This window comes from Lathyrus oleraceus, chromosome 6 (assembly GCF_024323335.1).
Source record: "Lathyrus oleraceus cultivar Zhongwan6 chromosome 6, CAAS_Psat_ZW6_1.0, whole genome shotgun sequence".
Classification (NCBI taxonomy): domain Eukaryota; kingdom Viridiplantae; phylum Streptophyta; class Magnoliopsida; order Fabales; family Fabaceae; genus Lathyrus; species Lathyrus oleraceus.
The window spans coordinates 66,733,807-66,756,409 of NC_066584.1; the positions used below are offsets into that span (position 1 = coordinate 66,733,807).

Sequence of the window (22,603 nt, forward strand, 5' to 3'; positions counted from 1 at the left end):
AGACAATGGAATTGATTTCCACACACTTTCTTTCAAATGTTCAAAAATAGCAAGTTTCTTCATGAGCTAGCATGGGTGTGCACAAAGCCCAAAGAATCATTAGAAAAGGTCCAAAATCGTGCATAGGTCATGCTGAAAGTGTTGCATTAAGCCATGCAAAGTTGGAATGAGTTTGATCTTAAAATTCTTCCAAATGGTACCACACATTGCACCCATGTGCAAGTCCTTAAATTTTGATCCAAATGAGATGATCTTGGACTTTTTAGAAAGGTGTGATCAGAGGGAACAACTTTCATGTTGAATAATTTTGCATTTGAAGCTGGGATCATGATGAATTTTGAGGTGGAAGTTTGGAAAATCAAACATATTTTGAATATTTTGAAGTCAAATGTTCACTTCTTCTAGCTTGAATAACTTTTGTTGTGTACTTCAAATGGAAAAAGCTCTTTCATAAAAGTTGTAGATCTTTCAAACCTCTTCACTTTAGTCACAAATTTGACCTAATTTGGATTTGTCATGAAGGAGTTATGCATTTTAGAAGTTGAGGAAAACCACTTGTTCAATCGGAATGGCCCAAACTGACCTATAATGTTTCCTCTTGACACATGAATTTGAAAGTTGAATTTGAACTTACTCCAAACAAAAAATTTGAATTAGAGATCTTGAATTTAATCATGGAATTTGATCACGAAAATTGAGTAAGTTATGGTCTTGGGAATTTGACCTCCTAACTAGGGTTAAGATAAAATGACTTGTAATCTTTCACCATAAAAAGTGACTTTTGAAACAAAACTAGCTCTTGAATTCAACATGAAAGTTGTTTGGAATGTCATTTTGAGGAATTTGGCTCTTGGAATAATTTTCATATGGAAAAAATTGTAGGAGATAGGGTCTAGGGAATCCTAATTTTGACCACTTGACTTTCTCTGGTCAACCACCATGAACCATCTTGCTAGCTTGATATTCTCTTGACTTTTGGAACTCATGTAGGATCATATATGCATAAGATGATGTAATATGAAGTATCCCTTGAAATATTTGATCAAATGTTGATGAACCTTGTTGAAGAAGTCACATAAGACACCCAGATGAATTAGGGTTTCCAAGGCTAACAAACTTCAAACTCTTGATGAATTTTTGATCAAAATGATATGTGAAGACCATGGGGATCCATATATGATGTCTAGATTCATTGTGAACCATCTCTTGATTAGTCTCCTTGCATTTAGGGTCTCAAACCCTAGCTATGAGCTTGATGGAGCATATGGGAACATACACACTCCCTACAAAAACAAAAAACTATATATTGACATATTGTACGGTATTTTGCTTAGTAAATATGATACAGTCAAAATGTGCTTGGTGACCTCTCCCAATGAAATCCCAAGGAATGAGGGGTGAGGAGGATGCCAAGGTGTGATCCCAAAACTAATGCAAATGATGAGATAACATGAGGGGTCTTAGGGTCAAAATTGGGGTCTTACACCACCTCTATTAATGAGGGAAATCTGATGGCCCTCATTTTTTTTCTGATTTAATTGATTTTCATTTAAGTATTTTAAATACTCCTTTCTTATTAAATTCATAATAATTTCCATTTTAATCCAAAAAACTTAGGACTTTCACCAAAAATAATTAAATAATTTCTTGTTCCATATTTTGAATTAAAAACAGTTTTTGTATTGGATTTGATATTTTTTGTGAATTTAAATTTTTTTGACTTATTTTTAATTAATTTTAAATACTTATGATTTTCAGAAAATTCTCAAAAAATTTATTTAAGGTCCTTTGACCTTGTTTGACCTAGGATAAATCCCCTGTCCATTTATTTGATGATTTGAAGGGATTTGTGGTTTTTCCCTTTTAAAATGCATTTAAATTCTTTTAAAATTGATTTTAATTTGATTATTTGTTTGAATATTATGTTGAGCTATTTGATTGATCTTGTGATGTTCCATCTTTTGTTTGGACTTGATCATAGTTGATTTGGACTTCCATTTTATCAATACTATTGGACTTAGGGGGTTGATGAAGTGTAAACTTCATCCCTCAAGATGAATGGATAGTATTGATTAGATGAAATTCCTCCCTTAATCAATTTGGGTTTCCAATTCCGTTTCTCTTCAACTTCATCTCCTTCTTCCCCTATCCATCATTGACCAATGATTTCTCAATAAATCAAAATTCTAATTGTTCATCAATGACGTTGTGTCAGATGAATCAACATGAGCTTGATTGAGATAGGTCCATCCCATTTTTACTTTTTGTGTTTGGTATGCTTTAGGAGCTTGGTTCTTCATACCAAGTCTCTAGCATGCATTAACACTAATATTTTTATTGCCTGACCTCAGATAGTTGTGACTTCTACATAAAACCAATTACGATTGTTTAACATAGAGCTAAATTTTGACCCAAAGGCATATCATTTTTTTAAGTGAAATTGTAACTCTCCCATTCCTCATGGTAATGTGTGAAGACTTAACCTTTTTTCCATTTGTGAGAGCTATTGGCATACTTGTTGATTTATCCAAGTGGGAACCCTTCTCATGGATGATGTTTTGGTTCATATCTTCGTGCTTATGAGTGGATGGTTGGTTGTTCTCCAATGAATGACTTAAACAATTTTCTTCTTTCATTAACATTTCACTAACATTCCTTTGTATTGAATTTATTCTTCATGTCATTTACTTTAATTCAATTTAAAATTATGCACTCTATCATTCATTCCCATTTACATTTCATGCAACTTGTTTATGTTTCAGTCATTTTCACTTTTCTCACTTGAGCCATATCTTGTGCTTGTATATATTGTGTGCTTGTGATTTTGTTCTGTTTATGGTCTTAGGACCTTAAAATACCTAATAACAACAAAATCCCTAAAACATATATTGGTTGACTGTTTGACCTTTGCCCTTGATTTGATTTGAGCTTTTGGACTTAGAATAAGCAACATCTATATACTTTGAAGGACTTGGCCAAAGCCATTATTTGAGAATGAATTATCTTGGCCAATGTCATTCATCTGATACAAGATTTGAGAACTCCTTTTGTTCATCTATTATTTTTTTCTATGTCATTAATTTATTATTTTGATCTTATTGTTTATATATGATGATTGTTTCTATGAGTTTGCCACAAGGAATATTTAATCTGATACATTTGAAGACACTGAAAACTACTTGATTTTGGAGTGTTTGCTTGGATTTTGGCTATCTTTATTTGATGCCTTTAACCTTCATCTCCTACCACATCTTTAATTTCAAAATCTCTCCCACATTTCAAAACCTTCATTGTTTGTGTTTTCAATTTAGACTTGTTTTAATGAGTAGAAACTTTGGCTTTATGCCATTTATTTTCAAATCATTTTCTTAAATCAAGCTTGTGAATAAACTTAACCATATTGACTTTAATTTCAAAAGACAAAAAGAACTAACAATCTCATCTAATCCTTTTGTCCATTTTTGTGCCTTTTGCTTTTAAACTTTTCAAAAGAGGGCATTTATATTTGAGTTATTTTTGGTTGAGATATAATTCTCCCATTCAATGATATATTAATTATAAGTCTTTCCAGTTATTAGGTGTTATTGCATACTTGTTGATTTAATCCAAGTTGGAGCCCTCCCTCTTAAGTGTTGTAAAGCACTCATTATCAGTGGAAATTTGGTTGAGTATTCTCCCATTGATAACAAAAGATCTTTAAGCTTTTGTTAAAATCAACCATCCATTTTTGAATTTTTTTCCACGAACTACGAGGTTTTTATCCCTCATTTTATGTTGGTACATAGTGTAAGACCCCAATTTTGACCTTAAGATCCCTCATGCTATCTCATCATATGCATTGGCATTGGGATCAAACCTTGGCATCCTCCTTACCCCTCATTCATTGGGTTTACATTGGGAGAGGTCACCAAGCACATTTGATTGTATCGTACTTCTTTTCTCTTACTAACCAAAATGCCAAAAATATGTCTATGTATAGTTTTACTTCTTTTGTAGGTAGTGTGTGCATCCACCAATGCCTCATAAAGCTCACAACTAGGGTTTGAGACCCCTAATGCAAGAAGATCAATCAAGATATGGTTCATATTGGCTCTAGACATCATATATGGATCCCTATTAGCTTCACATATCATTTTGATCAAGAATTCATCAATAGTTTGAAGCTTGTTTGGCTTGGAAACCCAAATTCATCTTGGTATCTTGTGTGACTTCCTCAGCAAGTTTCTTCAACATTTGATCAAAATATTTCAAGGTATAATTAATATTACATCATCTTTCACATATATGATCCTCCATGAATCCCAAAGATAAAGAGAATATCCAGTTAGCAAGTTGGTTCATGGTGGTTGACCAGAGAAAGTCAAATGGTTAAAACTGGGGTTCCCTAGACCCTATCTCCTATACTTTTTGTCATATTAAAATTATTCCAAGAGAAAGGTTACTCATAATGACATTAAAAATAACTTTCATGTTGAAGTCAAGAGCTAGTTTTTCTTGGAAGGTCAGTTTTTATGGTGAAAGATTATAGGTCTTTTTGTCTGAACCCTAGTTAGGAGGTCACATTCCAAAGACCATAACTTACTCAATTTTTATGATATGAAATCCATTCAAGTTTAATTATAAAATTAAAGATGTCCTTTTCAACTTTTAGGTTTGGAATATGTTTAAATTAAACTTGAAAATGCATTTTCCAAAAGGAAACATTATAGGTCATTTTGGGCCATTAACATTGAAAAGTGATTTTCCTCATCTTCTAAAATGCATAACTCCTTCATGCCAAATCCGAATGAGGTCAAATGCATGACAAAATTAAAGAAGTTTCAAAGATCTACAACTTTGATGAGGGAACGTTTTCCATTTGAAGCCCATAACAAAAGTTATTCAAGGTGGAAGAAGTGAACATTTGACTTGGTACTTAGAAAATTTTCAAATATGTTTGATTTTCCAAATTTACACCTCAAAATTCACCATTATCCAAGCTTCAAATGGAAAAGCGTTAAACATGAAAGTTGTTCCCCTTGATCGCACCTTTTTAAAAAGTCCAAGATCACCTCATTTGCCCAAAGAACGAAGGACTTGCGCATGGGTTATTTTCAAGGACCAATTGGATGAATTTCACCTTCACATTTCAAATTCAAATGCATGGCCACATGACATGATTTTAGCATGATTCTCAAGCAATTTTGGCCCTGAATACATCACTTGATGGGCCTATGAAACGCCCATGCAAGCATGCAATGATAATTGCTAAATTTGGGAAAATTTGGAAGTGTGTGGAAATGAATTGGAATGCCTATAAATACAACCCTTCATGCTGAGAATTAAGGACCTAATGCCCAAGCTTTGAACCTGCAATCTAAACCCTCACCATTAAAGGATAATCTTGAAGTTTTTCATTTGAAAGTCGAGCTTCAAATCTCATTCTGTTTTGAGATTGAAACTCCAAGAGTCCAAGCCATTTTATGACCTTAATCAGTTCCTACAAGCTTCTGAAATAAAGCCAAGCACAATTGGGATCAAGATCAAGCAAGGTTGAAGCTCCCTCGAAGGTAATTTTTCAGAATTTTCATCTCTTCAATTCGCCCTCAATTCTTTACAATTTATGTGATTTTTGGTTGGCTGAAGTCCTACCAATGTAGGCATGAAGATTGAGTTGCTTTGAGGTTAAATCGAAGCAACTCAGTTCATGATCCTCAAATTTCAAATCCCTCTATCTTTTTATATACTTGGAATTGGAGAAAATTGAGGCCAAATTCGAGCACTTGAGAATTTTCTCTTCAAAATAGTGTCCTTGTTTTTCATTTTTCATGAAGTTGAGGTTGGACCAGTCTGATGGTCATCATCGGAGAGGATGACCGGAGCTAGGGCTCCGGTGGTGAGTTGGCTTCATCTCATCCATCTGATCTTTGGTCCAAGGATCTAATATCAACCTTTGGTTTGAATAACCACTTGTACATGCGCGTTGACTGTGGACTATGGTGGATGATACGTGCTTGGCCATCAGATATGCCACCTCAATTAATAAGGGAGATCTGATAGCCCTCGTTTTTTCCAATTTCCTTTTATTTTCTGAATTTTAATTTAATTTCTTTATTTTGTTTAATTCATAATAATTTCATTTTTAATCCAAAAAAATATGGGACATTCACCAAAAATCTTTAAATATTTTTCTCTTTCATTTTCTGAATTAAAATTATTTTTTGGATTAATTTTGATATTTTTCATGAATTAAATGTTTTTGTGCATATTTTTAATTGTTTAAAAATACTTCTGACTTTTCAAAAATGATAAAAAAAATTATCTAAGGTCCTTTGACCTTGTTTGACCTAGGATAAATCTCTTGGCCATTTATTTGGTGATTTGAAGAGATTTTAGGTTTTGGCCAAATTAAATTGAATGTTAATGCATTTTTAATTTGATTTTTAATTAATTAATTGTGTAAAAATTATGTTGAGCCATTTTTGTTGGATTAAAATCATTGGACTTAGGGGATGATGAAATGTACATTTCATCTCCCGAAATGAATGAATGATTTTAATTTGATAAAATTCCTCCCATGACCAATTTGTGTTTGTGTCACTCCCTTCCCCCTTCATCTTCATCCCTATTCTTCCCCATTCCTTTCATTGGCCAATGAAATCTCAAATATCCTAAGGCTAATTGGTTCATCAATGACCTTGTGTCAGATGAACCAATACAAGTATGGATGAGATAAGTCCATCCTTCTTGATCTTTTCTTTTAGTGTGTGGTATGTTTTAGGAGTTTGGTTCATTATACCAAATCTCTAACATGCATTAACACCTAAATTTTTATTTCCCGACCTCAGATAGTTGTGACTTCTACATAAATCCAATTACGATAGCTTAACATAGAGCTATATTTTGACCCTAAAGGCATGGCATTCTAGTAAGTGAGATTGTAAGTCTCCCATCTTTCATGGTATTATGTGGAAACTTGGCCTTTTTTCCTTCCTATGAAAGATGTCTTGGTTCAATGATCCATGCTTGTAAATAGATGGTTGCATGTTCTCCAAAGAATGACTTAATCAATTAAAAAGTAAAACACTACTAATATCCAATTAACTTTGACTATCATTTGACTAACTATTGTTAATATTTCTCTAATTTCAAGTCATTTACTTTATGCAATTTAATTTCTAGTCATTTATTATTCATTGGCATTTACATTTCATTAAACTTCTTTATGTTTATGCCATTTTCACTTTGCTCATTTGAGCCATATCTTGTGATTGTATATATTTGTTTGTGTATTTTGATTTTGTTTGTGGTCTTAGGACCTTAAGATACTTAATAAATAACAAAAAACCTAAAAAATGTTTGGTGGACTGTTGATATTGATCTGATCTTTTGGACTTAGGATTAGACAACATTCCCTGTGCAAAAAGGACTTGGACAATGCCAACATTCTGAGACCAAGTTATTGTGAACTGAGCCTCCATCTGATGCAAGTCTTGGGATTTATTTGAACTCACCTGCTACACTATCTTGATGTTAACTGTTATTTTGATATGGTGTCTAATGTCTTATTCTGAGTTGATCAAGGAGTATTTCATCTGATACATGAGAAGGCAAAAAAAGACTACTAGTTATGGGATTTTCTTGCTTGGACGTGGCCCTCTTTATTTGATGCCTTGACATTTAGGATGTCTGATATTGCTAATTGCTTGATTCAAAGTCCAAAGGGAAATTGGGTTTTCTGTATGACATTCTTGCCTGTTGGATTGCATCCCATTGGTTAGATCTTTTCAACTCTTAACTTTTAACTTTATGCTTAGGATTAGTCTCTTCGTCTTCTCCCACTTCTAAAATTTCAAAATCCCTCCCCCTTTTCAAAAAATTTACTTTCTTGTGTTTTCAAACTTAGACTCTATTTAAATGATTAGAAACTTTGGCTTTATGCCAATGAATTTTCAGACCTCCTTTCTTAAATCAAATTTGTAAATGAACTTAACCATATTTAAATTTTTGGCCCTTTGTGCCCCCTTTTTTAATAAAATTTTTGTTAAAAGAAAATTCACTCATTTTGAAATTGTTACCACGAACTACGAGGTTTTGATGCCTCATTTTTATTTTGGTACGTAGGCAATAGACCGAAGGTCTTGTCAAACACAAAAATATAATCAATGAATTATTTTCTCATGCCCACACTCTATTTTTTCTCAAATGTCTTTTATACTAAAAACACATACGCACATAAAAAAAAGGGCTCCCTAGGAGTACCTAGGACACTTTGGGTGCTAACACCTTCCCTCTGTGTAACCAACCCTCTTACTTGTAATCTCTGGCATTTTATTAGTTTTGATTTGAAAACTTCTTATCTTTGGGTTGTATTCGTACTTTTCCCTTTTCCTTTGGAAACAATAAAAGCGTGGTGGCGACTCTGGTTTTATTGACTTTAAGGTTATCCATAACTTGATGGTCATGAATTTACCGCTACGGAAATTAAGTGGCAACTCTGCTGGGGAGTAGTCCTCAGTGGGTTTAGCCTACTTTTTTATCTGTATATATTTGTATATCTAATGTTTGTATACTGGTTTATGTGATATAATCAGTCTATTGTACTTGGTGATCTCTGAGTGGTGAGATAAGTTCTAACCCAAACATGAGTGGAATTAAGATAGGAGGATGGTATAGTCATGTTCAACTTATGTAGAGTAGTCCTTAACAAGTTGGCTTGAGACCCATCTACTCAGTGGAAACCCTTTTGGAGTTACTAATGTCACACAAGTTATTTGTGTTTACCTTATGTGTGATCCCTTTTTGTGATTTTTTCATTCATGCATACATGTGCATCATAACATTCATCACAAAAAAACAAATTTCAAGGAACTAGGGTCTTATTTGCAAATATTTTCAGACCATGGATTGTGGACGAAGGAACACTAAGAAGTATAGTTTCATATTTCCCGATTTGAAAGAGCTAAGGAAGTTGTCATATTTTGTATTAGATCCCTTAGACTTAAAGCAACATCATGGGAAGCTTTTATCTGTGTTATTTGCTGACGTAGTTGAAGGACTCCTGAGTGTCTTGGTTCAGTTCTATGACCCTCTTTACCAATGCTTCACTTTTCCCAATTATCATCTTATGCCTACATTAGAAGAGTATGCCTATCTCTTGGGAATACCTGTTTCTGACAAGGTACTGTTTACTGGATTGAAGGAGATTGTCGGATCTCATATCATAGTTGAAACTCTTCATCTGAAGAAATATGAGATTGAGGCTCAATAGGTAAGGAAAGGATGTATTTTTGGGTTGACTTCTGAGTTCCTCATTGGTAAAGCTACTATCTTTGCTCAAGCTTGTAGTGTGGACGCTTTTGAAGCCATCTTTGTGTTGCTCATCTATGGCTTAACCTTGTTCCCTAACATTGACGGTTTTATTGATGTTAAAACCATTAAAATCTTCTTGATTGGGAATCGTGTTCCTACTCTGTTGGGTGATATGTATTTCTCTTTACATTTGAGAAATTCTAAAGGTGGTGGGACTATTGTGTGTTGTGTTCCTCTTCTGTACAAGTGGTTTATTTCACACTTGCCTTAGACGTCTGCTTTCTTGGAGAACAAACAATGTCTACGGTGATCTCAAAGACTTATGTCTCTCACTAATGATGATATTGTTTGGTATGATTCTGCATTGAGTAGTGTGGATATTATTGACAGTTGTGGTGAGTTCTCTAATGTGCCTCTCATTGGTACACAAGGATGAAACAACTACAACCCTGTTTTGGCTCGTCACCAACTTGGGTTCCTCTTGAGAGACAAAACTAATAACACTCAGTTAGAAGGTCTTTTCTTTCAAGAGGGTAAAGAGCCCTAACATTTGAAGTAGAAGATGATACATGCTTGGCATAATATGCATAGGAAAGGAAGATCTGAGTTTTGTCCATGCAACTGTGTAGCTTTGGAAGCTTACACTATTTGGGTGAAGAAGAGAGCTTTGGAGTTAAAGATTTCGTAAGCTTGTGAAAGACCTGTGTCTTTGGTTGTGGATGAGCCATCAACTCTCCCTAAACAAGAAATAGAGGAGTTGGAAGACACACTCACTAAGATGAAGCAAGAAAGATGTATGTGGGAAGAGCGGTTCCATGTTTTGAGCCGAAAGCATGAGGAGTTGTAGCTTGAGTCGAAAGACAAGGATGCACTTATTGAACTTCCTGAAGACCGAGCAGTGAAGAGACAGAGAGAGCCAGAGGGTCCACCTTCCTTTAGTATGCCTTAGCCTTCCGGTGCTTGGAAGAAGATTATTGATCAACTTGTCCTTGAGAAAGCTCAAATGAAGACATCCTTTGAGTCTGAGATTCAATGCATCCGAAGGAAGTACGCACCCGAAACCACATCATTGGATGACTAGTTTCCTTTTCTCTTGTATTTCTATTTTGGTTTCTAAAATTCTACTCAGTGGTATCCTTCCAAATTTTATGAATAAAAAGAGATTTTATGGTCAATCAAATTGTTACTATTATTATCATTTAATATTTGCAAATAGAACTTCGTATGTTCCTTGAAATTAAATAAACAAAACCATTGCATTTCATGCAATCATTTTCATAGCATGTTTGCTTCCGCCAGATGTCTTATTGGTTATTCTTCTATGCTTCAGCCAAGCGGACTCATCGATACAACACTCTCGATAATCAACCAAAGATCATGGAGCACTCAGAGAAAGAGAATAGAGAGATGAAGGATGAAATTGCATGGTTAAATGCTATTATGGAGTCTATTCTTGCTGTGCAAAATCAGTCTTCACCAACTCCTACAACTCCTCCCTAGAGGACTGTTATTTCTGAAGTTGCCACCTCGACTGTTCCTATTGCTGACAGCCAATCCGGTCCTTCCGTGCCTGCTGGATTCCCTTGGGGAATGCCACGAAATTTTATGCCTGAAGGGTATGCACCCACTTTTGTTTCTCTACCGGCATCTAGCCCGGTCATGATAGTGCCACCTCCAGTTGTTCATACTTTGCCTCGTGTTGAGGAAACTATCTACCATTTTGAGCCATCTGAGGGCCCATATGTATATGAGAAAATGGACGAGATGAAGGATCAGTTCCTGATCGCGACTTTATGAGTCGAATTGGGGTATTAACTACAAGTGCACAGTTCTATCGCGTAGTTTTAAAAGATATCGATCCCACAGGGACTTATGAATCGATATACCATTTTCTAAGGTTACTTCGTAGAGCTAAGGCGGATGATACTTTGATTGTTTGGGGGAAAAGTAAAACTAAAATTAGATCTAAGTTAAATATCAATTAAGCGGATATCGGTATGTAGTTCGTCGTAATTAGGGAATCAAATCGTCGTTGGTTTCTTGGTTTTAAAATAAATCTTTTCAGTAGACACTATTGATTAAAAATCTTATCTCAAACTCTCGCTCTGTTGAATAGACTGTGACTTTATATTAACGTAGCTGTCACTTATTAGTTAAGTCCAAAATCACTTTTTGAAAACAATAGAATCTATAGAAACTCTTTTTATTAAAATAATAACCGTTTAAACACCCTCGTCTCAAACTCTCGCTCTGTTGACTTAGATTATATAATTAAACTTGAATGCTTAACTCTCGTCCTCACATTCAACCTTTAAAAATACTTTTTGAAAAAGATTAGAATTTAATTAACTCTAAAAATTGCTTTCGCCCTGATTTAGAATTAATGTCCAATTTACACTGTCCAGTTAAAAACTCAAACTTTCGTCCTATTGATTTTAACTTCTTTATGTCTTTTACTCTCGTACAAAAACTTTGGGATTAACCCTGTAAATTGAGGCCATAAAAAGAGTGACTTTATTTTTAAATGAAATTAAACCAACTTAGTTTCGATTCCCTCATTCCGCTTACTTTACATATCTAAAATACTTAGCCGGACATGCTAAACAGGAGTAAACAATTATCCGGTTTAAATAAAACCATATCAGGGAAACAATATAAATACACAGTAATGCAGGGCATATACAAATTAAAACAATAAATTAAAGAACCTGAATAATTAATAGCAATCTTGAACACTCCACCACAGACCGGTTGTATTTGTTCTTGAATTCTTCAATCGGACAGGAAAATAAAAGCGAAGGAATAAAATTCTAGGATCTAACGTAAGGTTAGATCTAGTAAAAGATTCACAATAGTTTCTGGTGTAGAAACTATTGTGAAAAATTAATTTAGTGCTTAAAAGATTGACTGGAAAAGAAAATAAAAATTACAAATAAAGTAGAAAGCTGTAGAAAAGTAATGCTGTAAAATATGCTTGCACGGGGGAAAGAGACGGAGAGCTTCAGGGTTGGTTAAAAGCAACTATTTATATTAGTCTACTTTGTAACGGTTTCCAAAAGTCCTTTCCGTAGAATGGTCTTCACGCTCCAAGGATCAAGCGTAAGAATAGGCTTCAACGTGCCTCTGTTGCGCTTCTGGAGCCTAAAATATAGGAGAGGGGTGTTACGGGCGTCACACCATGTGTTACGCTCGTAACACAAGGTAGTAAGGTGTGACGCTCGTCACAGCTTGTGTGGCGATCGTCACAACTTCAGCGCTCCTGGCTTGTGATTATGGGCTGGGCTTTTGTGGATTTTACTTTTCATTATCTTTTTGCACCCCTTTTCTTCCTTTTTCACTTATGCTTCAAATAAATTACCTGAGACAAATAAAAGGAAAAATACCAAGTAATATCGTATAAAATGAAATAAATCCAAACAAATAATAATATAATTTAATTAAATTGAGTCCAAAAATGTGATATAGTTTCATGTTATCAAACTCCCCCATACTTAGACCTTTGCTTGTCCTCAAGCAAGATACAGTATAGAAATTGTTTAAAAATTTAGCTAGACGAAATTCCAAAACACACATCAATTCGTACTAGGTTGCAAGTAAACCTTGTTTAGAAGTGACCTGGGTTTAATCTTGACATCAACAACTACCGTTACAACCTCAGATAACCTCACCTTATGCAAACCAATTCGAGTCATGCTATTATAACTAGCCTAGTTCCTTGACTCTTATTTCACCCGTTTTCATTCTAGCGAAATCACATTAAGCCCTTTATCATTTCGCGCACATAGTGGAGTGACCGGTTAGTGATTCTGATCCCCTTTTTAGCTTGAAGTTCTGGTACATAAGTTGGATAACTTCGTTATTTAGTCCATTGCAAATTGCGGGGGATCAAACCGTAGTCCGCCCTACCAAGTTCAGCACCGGATACCTGCTAAACCAACTCATAATGGATCTTTTGGATCATGGTTCTGTATGATCTGCAACCTTTAGATTAAATGATCTGGTAAGGATCACCTAACTTAATTAGTGCATTTCCTGATATATATATATTTTTTTTTTGTTTTAGGAATCATTCACTTATATTCATCGGCTTTCCACGTAGTTTGCTATTAAGATGGTGCTGACTTCTTGTATAAACTACTCGGGGTTACTATAAAACTAAAAGTTCAAGGGGTTGGTATAATAGGTACTTTTCTGATCTAACATGTTGAGGTTTGTTTAGAGTGTTGGTATGGTAATAATTTTGTCTTGATTTCACTCAAGTTTGATAAAATAAGCAACCTTTATATTTATTGATTGTGTTAAATTTTTGTTATGGCTCAAGAAAATTGAGGGGAATAGATAATAAGAATTTTTCACACTAGGGACTTAACTTAAAATAAATATATATTATAATAAAAAAAAATTTTTAATAAGAAAAGGAAATAACAATGAAAGGGAAAAATAACATACTTGAAGAGGGAAGGTTGAAAGAACAAGGTTTTTCCCCCCCACACTTAAATGAAACATTGTCCCCAATGTTTCAAAGAAAACAAAAGAAATAGAAAAAAGAAAAAGAAACTAAAATCAATGTTGCCTGCCGCCTCTTGTTCTTGGACCTGGTGATCGTTGACGTACTTCTAAGTCGTCAAACCTGCTGAGCAACTCAGTGAACCGCTGGTCGGTTATGGCATTTCTCGCTTCCTGTTGTTGTTGCATCTGGCGCATCATTTGCATCACTTCGAGATTCTGCGCTTGCATACCATCAATAGCATCCATGATGTCTTCGTTGGTTGCTGGCCTTCTTCGTCGACGTCGTCGTGAGGATGGTCCAGCTGCGTTATCGGAAGGGTTGAGCGGGACTGATTGTTATGCAGGAACCTGATTGCCTTGCTCCATTTCTTCAAACTCGTTTGTAGGCGGGTTTGCGTGTGAAGGCTCGGTAGCTTTGGGAGCATTAAGGTCGTAGATGAAGCGGTTGGGGTTGGTGACATCTGTGAGGGCAATGTTGGGCAGAACAACGCTTGGGACTTCTTGGTTGTTTACCATAAGATAGTACCCTCCGCCTACCCTGTTTTTGATTAGGCGGCTGGAGCGACAGTAACTGGTATCCATAGATAGGGGTGGCAAAGATTCTAAATTTTGGAGTCGGTCCCCTAGATTTAAACCAAGTGCTATGGAGGTTATTAATCCTCCAATCACGAAAGGTTGGCGGCCTCTAGCACATAGGGTGCGGATATGACGGAATAAGAAAGAAGCAGCGTTTACCTTTGTATCCATTGCAAAGACGCAGTGGAGGAAGAATAATTCCTTGGCATTGACTTTGCTGTTGTTCGGTCTTCCAAAAACTGTGTTTTGCAGGATGCGGATAAAGTATCGGATGGTTGGGTTATGTATATGGGAAGCAAGTAGCACATCCCAATTGTTGGTTTCCACACCGGATATTTTCCTAAAGAGGTCGAAGGCGTTTATTTGCCACTGGGAGTTCGGAGGGATTCTTGGGTGGACTCGGTCTCCTACAGGGAACTGCAGCATGACACTCAGCTGATCCTGGGATAGTGAGTATTCGGTGTTGAACATGCGGAAGGTTGCGGTACCGGTTAAGTACTCGTCTTCACCGGTGGGAGTGTTGTACGAATAAGAACTTAAAAATTCTAAGGTGAGAGATGGGTAGGTAGGTTGATTATGAGTGCATAGAAAGGTTAAATCAGCAAGGCGGAGCATCCATTGGATACCTTGAAGTAATCCTAATTCTTGTAAACAATTTAAATCAGGATACCTGGTAGATAGGACACCTCGCTGTTGGAAACGCTCGAACTGCTCCCTTTGATAATTATCATCTTCGGATCGGAAGATGATATTTCCAAATTCTTAGTTTCCCGCCATACTTATAAGTGGGTTGAAAGAAGTAGAAGGTAAGGAAATGAAATGTATTTTATAGAATGGTTTGTGGTGTATGAAGAAAGGTATGGTGGGTATTTATAGGAAAAAATTTGGAAGTTGGAAAGGGAGTGGGTGAAAAATAAATAAATGTGGGTAAATGTGAGCAAATGGGTGAATGAATAGGGAAGGTAAAAAGTGGGGTGGTGTAACGGTCATGTCTCCAACGGTTACTAACGTTCACCTAGTCTGAAGGTGTCACGCTCGTGACAGGGGTGTTACGGGCGTCACGGGCACTTGGTGTGACGACCGTGATGGGGTGTGTGACGCTCGTCACATAGTAAGTTTGCAACGGTCACTGCTTGCGTGGGTGCTTCATAATTTGTTTTTAGTATTATATTTTATTTTACTTATTTATTTTGTTTTGCTTCTGTTTATTTTATTTTGCTATTGTAATGCTTTTAAATTGTCTTGCATGTTGTTCTACTATCATAGTATATGTATTTCTTTAATAAGCATAGCATATAGTGGATATCATTACTTGTAATTATACAAATTGCATAGATCAAAATAAACTAATAATGCAATAGCTTCATAAAATAATCATAATGTAACATTGGAAAACAAAAGCAAACATGCGAAAGAAAAAAACAAATACTAATATTAAAAATAATGTGAAACAAAATTAATAAATAGCCTAAACTAAAACTAAGTAACTAAGAAAAACAACTTCTAGCCACTTGCAGGATCTCTGGCCGGAGGAGCAAAGGAGTTAACACGGTTTAGCAACTCGTGGAATTGATTTGTCATACTGCTCATGTATCCCAAAAATTCTTGTCCCATGTTAGCTAACTCTTCTCTGAGGGCGTCTTGTTCTGACATCAAGGCTTGAATGATGGTGTTATAGTTATCTCCGGGCATAAGATGTCTAAGACCGGGTATTGTCGACTCTTCGGTCGGGATAGGTTGAGGAGGAGGGTCAATATCGTAATAACCAGACGGTGTCTGAGGGTCAGACTCAGCATAAGGGATCTGGTCGTCACAAATCTCATAGTCCTGGATGGATTCAGTAGATCTAGCAGGAGAGGGTATTCCGTTCAGGTTGTAGAGCCAGTTATTGCGGTTATGAACACTAGTCCTCGGACTAGGCAAGGTGAATAGGCAAAGAACTTGGTTGTTAATTATAAGCTCAAACTCTTCAGGCCTGAGGTTTGCTATAAACATAATGTTGAAGAGGAAAGGTATACTCATAGTCGCAATGCCACAGAAAGGGCTTAGGTCAAGCATAGGTTGACATAATCCGATAGCATTACCGATCATGGTTATCAATCCGCCTATTTGAATTGGTGCTCGTTCATCTTGGATAAGGCAGTCAAAGTTTGCCAACATAAAAGTGGCACCATTCACAAGACGGTTCTGGGAAGCACAAAACATGATGAAGAGTTCATCACGTGATACTGTAGTAATATTTGACTTCTTCCCAAAAAGGGTGTGGGCCAGGATCTTATGGAAATAACGAAAGGCCGGGTTATGTATGTTTCCAGAAAGAAACTCATGTTCCTCGGGGTCGTCATTTCCAATCAAATTTCCCCAAAAATGTTCAAGTTCTCTATATTCAAAAAGGTCTTCTTGGCTCACTGTGAATGTATCAAAAGAGGTAGGGAAACCTAAAAGGTTGGTAAAATCTTGAATGTTAAATTGATACTCCATGTTGAACATTCTGAACTGAATGAAACCTCTGCTTATTCCTTTTCCATGGCTGGGTAGATAGATCAGGGAACTAAGGAATTCTAGCGTTAGTCTCCGGTAATTGACGAATTGTCTTCGGATATGAGTGGTTTCCCACCCTATTTGACTCAGCAAATACAAGATACTCTCTCTTAGTCCAAGGGCAGTCATTGCCCAATCATCAGCATACAAACTAGGTAGCATCTCTCTCTCTGCTAGTTCCTCAAACTTTTGTTTCTGAGCTTTCCCTCTGAATTTGATACCCATACGATCAATTTGTCCCATCAGGTTAGTGTTAGCTAGAGAAAAGAAAAACAAGAGTTTTAGTCAGGGTTTGGCCAAATGCCGAAAGAAGAAAAGAAGAAAAATAACTTATAAGTTAAAATAAATTAAGAATGAATACTAAATAAAATTTAAAAGAATAATTAAAGAAGAAATAAAAATAAAAATATTTGTGGGTTGTCTCCCACGAAGCGCTTTGTTTAATGTCGCAAGCTCGACATAAAAACCATCAAATATAATCTATAACTTCTGGAGGCATTTCGTCTAAGTGCAGGACTTGTGAATCTTCATTGTTCTCTACATAATGATAATGTTTTAGACGCTGCCCGTTTACGATAAATGGTTGTATAGATTTGCCTTTAATTTCCACAGCTCCACTTGGAAAGACATTGGTGATTTGGAAAGGGCCTGACCATCTAGAACGCAGTTTTCCTGGGAATAACTTAAGTCTAGAGTTGAACAAAAGGACTATATCGCCTTGTTTGAAGATTTTTCTGGATATACGTTTATCATGCCATTTTTTTGTTCTTTCTTTGTAGATTCTGGCATTTTCGTAGGCGTCTTGTCGAAGTTCCTCTAATTCGTTTATGTCAAGAATTCGCTTTTCACCAGCGGCCTTATAGTTTAAATTTAGATTTTTAATAGCCCAGTAGGCCTTATGTTCTAATTCTACTGGGAGGTGGCAAGATTTTCCATAAATAAGCTTAAATGGGGTTGTCCCTATGGTAGTTTTGTAAGCGGTTCGATATGCCCATAAAGCTTATGGTAGTTTCGATGACCAGTCTTTCCTTGAGGTGGCTACTGTTTTTTCCAATATTTGTTTGATTTCTCTGTTAGACACCTCCACTTGTCCACTGGTTTGAGGATGGTAAGGTGTCGCTACTCTATGTCTTACACCATACTTATACAGTAGTTTTTCGAGTATCTTAGATATGAAATACGATCCACCATCACTGACTACTATTCTTGGGACACCAAATCTCGGAAATATTATATTCTTAAAGAGTCTAGTTACTACTCGTGTGTCGTTTGTTGGAGAAGCTATAGCTTCAATCCATTTTGATACGTAGTCAACCGCTACGAGTATGTACTTGTTACCGAAAGAAGGTGGAAAAGGACCCATGAAATCTATTCCGCACACATCGAAAATCTCTACTTCCAAAATACCCTTTTGTGGCATCTCGTCTCGTCTAGATATGTTTCCTGTGCGTTGACATCTATCACATTTCTTGATAGTCGCATGCACATCCTTCTATATGTTTGGCCAATAAAGACCGGCTTGTAGGATTTCGGAGCAGGTCTTGGATGTACTTGCATGTCCACCATAAGGAGCGGAGTGACAGTGTTGGATTATATTTTCTATCTCTTCTTCAGGTATACACCGACAGAAAATACCATCGGGGCCTCTTTTGAAAAGTAAAGGGTCATCCCAGTAATAATGTTTTATGTCATGGAAGAATCGTTTCTTTTGTTGGTAAGCTAAATTAGGTGGAACTATTCCGGCAGCTAAATAATTGACGAAGTCAGCGTACCATAGTGTAACACATATAGCCAAGATGGTCTCTACCTGTTTATCAGCTTTATTTTCTTCCAAAGTAGCTATAAGTTTATCGTACGAGAAATCATCGTTGATCGATGTTCTTTTCGGTTCCAGGTTTTCGAGTCTAGAGAGGTGATCTGCTACTATGTTTTCAGTTCCTTTTTTATCTTTGATTTCCAGATCGAATTCTTGTAGCAACAAGATCCACCTTAGGAGTCTAGGTTTTGCATCCTTTTTTGTTAAGAGGTATTTAATGGCGGCGTGGTCGGTGTAAACGATTATTTTAGCTCCGACCAAGTAAGAACGAAATTTATCTAGTGCAAATACTACTGCTAAAAGTTCTTTCTCGGTCGTGGCGTAATTCATTTGTGCTTCATCTAGAGTTCTACTTGCGTAATATATGACGTGAAGTTTTTTATCCTTTCGTTGTCCTAAAACAGCGCCTACGGCGTAATCACTTGCGTCACACATTATTTCGAATGGTTCATTCAAATCCAGGGTCTGCATTATGGGTGCGGAGATCAATGCTTGTTTCAGCGTTTGAAATGCTTCTAAACATTTATTGTCAAAGATGAATTCAGCATCTTTCATTAATAATCCGGTCAAAGGTTTAGTTATTTTAGAGAAATCTTTAATGAATCATCGGTAAAAACCGGCGTGTCCTAAGAAGCTTCGTACTTCTCTCACAGTTTTCGGAGGTTGAAGGTTTTCGATTACTTCTATTTTGGCTTTGTCTACTTCAATTCCTCTATTTGATATGATGTGTCCTAAAACAATTCCTTCTTGTACCATAAAGTGACATTTTTCCCAATTAAGTACTAGGTTTACTTTTACACATCGCTCTAGAACTCTTTCTAGGTTTTCAAGACATTCTTCAAAGCTTTGTCCGCATACGGAAAAATCGTCCATAAATACTTCCATGATATTTTCGAGAAAATCGGCCAATATTGCCATCATGCACCTTTGAAAGGTTGCGGGAGCATTGCACAAGCCAAACGGCATTCGTCGATAAGCGAAGGTACCAAAAGGACATGTGAATGTTGTCTTTTCTTGGTCATCAGGGTGAATTGGTATTTGAAAGAAGCCTGAATAACCGTCTAGATAGCAGAAATGAGAATGTTTTGCTAATCGTTCTAACATCTGGTCTATGAATGGTAAAGGGAAATGATCTTTTCGGGTTGCTTTGTTTAGTTTCCTATAGTCAATGCACATTCTCCATCCCGATTCGATTCGTTTGCTTATAGTTTCTCCTTTTTCATTTTCAATAATTGTTATACCTCCTTTCTTTGGTACTACGTGTACAGGACTAACCCATTTGCTATCAGATATAGGATATATGATACCTGCTTCTAATAACTTTGTTACTTCCTTCTTCACTACCTCACTCAGGATCGGGTTTAGTCTCCTCTGATGTTCCCTAGAGGTTTTACAGTCTTCTTCTAGCATGATGCGATGCATACAAATAGAAGGACTTATCCCTTTAAGATCGGTGATGTTGTATCCTAGTGCGGTTGGATATTTTCTTAAGATATGTAGGAGTTTTTCGGTTTCGAGTTTTCCTAGGTCTGCATTAACTATTACTGGTCGTTCAAGTTCTAAGTCTAGGAATTCATATCTCAGATTTTTGGGAAGTGTTCAGGTCGAGGGTTGGTTTCTTAAGGCATTGCATAGGGTCCGGTGTTATTGCTAAACATTGGTTAAGTTTGTCTTCTACACGATAGTCAGACAATTTGTCATTTTCTAACTCTGTTTCTTTTATGCATTCATCGATGATATCCATGAAGTAACATGTTTCTTCTATTGCAGGTGCTTTCAAAAATTGGGAGAGAATGAACTCAATTTTCTTTTCTCCTACTTCGAAAGTGAGTCGTCCTCGTTTTACGTCTATGATAGCACCGGTGGTTGCTAAGAATGGTCTTCCCAATATAATGGGTGTAACTTCATCTTACCTAATGTCCATAATTATAAAATCGGTTGGAATGTAGAATTGTACTATGCGCACGGGAACGTTTTCAAGAATTCCTACAGGATATCTAACAGAACGATCTGCTAGTTGCACAGACATTTTAGTTGGTCTTAATTCTCCCATTTCCAGTTTCTTGCATATGGATAAAGGCATAACACTGATACCGGCTCCTAAATCGCATAAGGCTTTATCTATGACAAATTTTCCTATGTGACAGGGTATAGAGAAACTACCAGGATCCTTAAGTTTTGGAGGCATATTCTGGATTATGGCGCTACATTCAGCAGTGAGTGTAACGGTTTCGCTATCTTCAAGTTTCCTTTTATTAGAAAGAATTTCTTTTAAGAACTTAGCATATGAGGGAATCTGCGTAATAGCTTCTGTAAACGGAATTGGGACGTTTAATTGTTTCAGTAAGTCAACAAATTTTTTAAATTGGCCCGCATCTTTGGTTTTAATAAGCCTTTGAGGGTAAGGGATATGTGGTTTATAAGGTGGTGGAAGTACATAAGGTTCTTTCTTTTCTACGGTTTCCTTATTACCCTCTTCCTTTTCCTTAGGTTTACTTTCTTCCTCAGTTGACTTTTTAGAGTTTTGGTTTTCCATCCTTGGATCAGACGGTCCTTCTACTTCCGTTCCACTTCTTAATATGATTGCATGAGCGTGGCTTTTCGGGTTACGTTGGGGCTGTCCAGGAAATGTACCAGTTGGGGCAGCAGTAGGCGCTTGTTGTTGAGCTACTTGTGAGATTTGTGTTTCCAGCATTTTGTTATGGGTAGCCAGGGCATCTACTTTACTTGCTAGTTGTTTAATTTGTTCGCTAGTGTGTACATTCTGGTTTAAGAAATCTTTATTGGTTTGCTGTTGAGAAGCTATGAAGTTCTCCATCATGATTTCCAAGCTGGATTTCCTAGGAACGTTATTGTTAGTTGTAGATGGGATCGGCTTTTGATATCCCGGAGGTATAGCTGGGGCTTGATTCGGAGCTTGTCCTGGTGCGTATAAAGCATTATTACTCTTATATGAAAAATTAGGATGGTTCTTCTAGTTAGAGTTATAGGTATGCGAGTAGGGATTTCCTTGAGCATAATTCACTTGTTCTACTTGGATTCCTGTTAGGAGTTGACAATCTGCAGGAGTGTGACCTTGGATTCCACAGACTTCGGAATTTTGAGTTGCGGCAACCACGGTAACTGGAGGTGATACATTCAAACTTTCAATTTTCTGGGCAAGAGCTTCCACTTTTGCATTAACATGATCAAGGCTACTTATCTCATACATGCCACTTTTCGTTTGAGGTTTTTCTACCATTGTTCGGTCGCTTCCCCACTGATAATGGTTTTGGGCCATGCTTTCGATAAGTTGATAAGCATCGGCATAAGGTTTATCCATAAGCGCACCACCTGCGGCGGCGTCTATTGTTAATCTTGTGTTGTACAAGAGACCATTATAGAAGGTATGAATTACTAACCAGTCCTCTAAACCATGGTGTGGACAAAGTCTCATCATGTCTTTGTATCTTTCCTATGCTTCGAAAAGAGACTCGTTATCTTTCTGTTTAAATCCATTTATCTGGGCTCTCAACATAGCTGTTTTGCTTGGAGGAAAATATCGGGCAAGAAAGACTTTCTTCAACTCGTTCCATGTGGTGACTGAGTTGGAAGGAAGAGACTGAAGCCATCTTCTAGCTTTATCTCTTAACGAGAAAGGAAAGAGACGAAGTCGAATTGCCTCTGAAGTGACACCATTAGCTTTAACAGTATCAGCGTATTGGACAAATACGGATAAATGAAGGTTTGGATCCTCGGTAGGATTTCCAGAGAATTGATTCTGTTGCACTGCTTGTAGCAGCAAAGGCTTGAGTTCGAAGTTGTTTGCTTCGATTACGGGTGGAGCAATACTCGAATGCGGCTCATCTTGCAATGGAGCAGCGTAATCTC

At 36.6% G+C, this 22,603-nt stretch overlaps 1 non-coding gene across 1 annotated transcript; it reads left to right on the forward strand.

The window, feature by feature from the left end:
• Nucleotides 1-22,143: 22,143 nt before the first annotated feature.
• LOC127098766 (small nucleolar RNA R71) lies at nt 22,144-22,250 on the forward strand. Its single transcript, XR_007793465.1, has one exon. It is a non-coding gene; the product is annotated as a small nucleolar RNA R71 (small nucleolar RNA).
• Nucleotides 22,251-22,603: the final 353 nt, after the last annotated feature.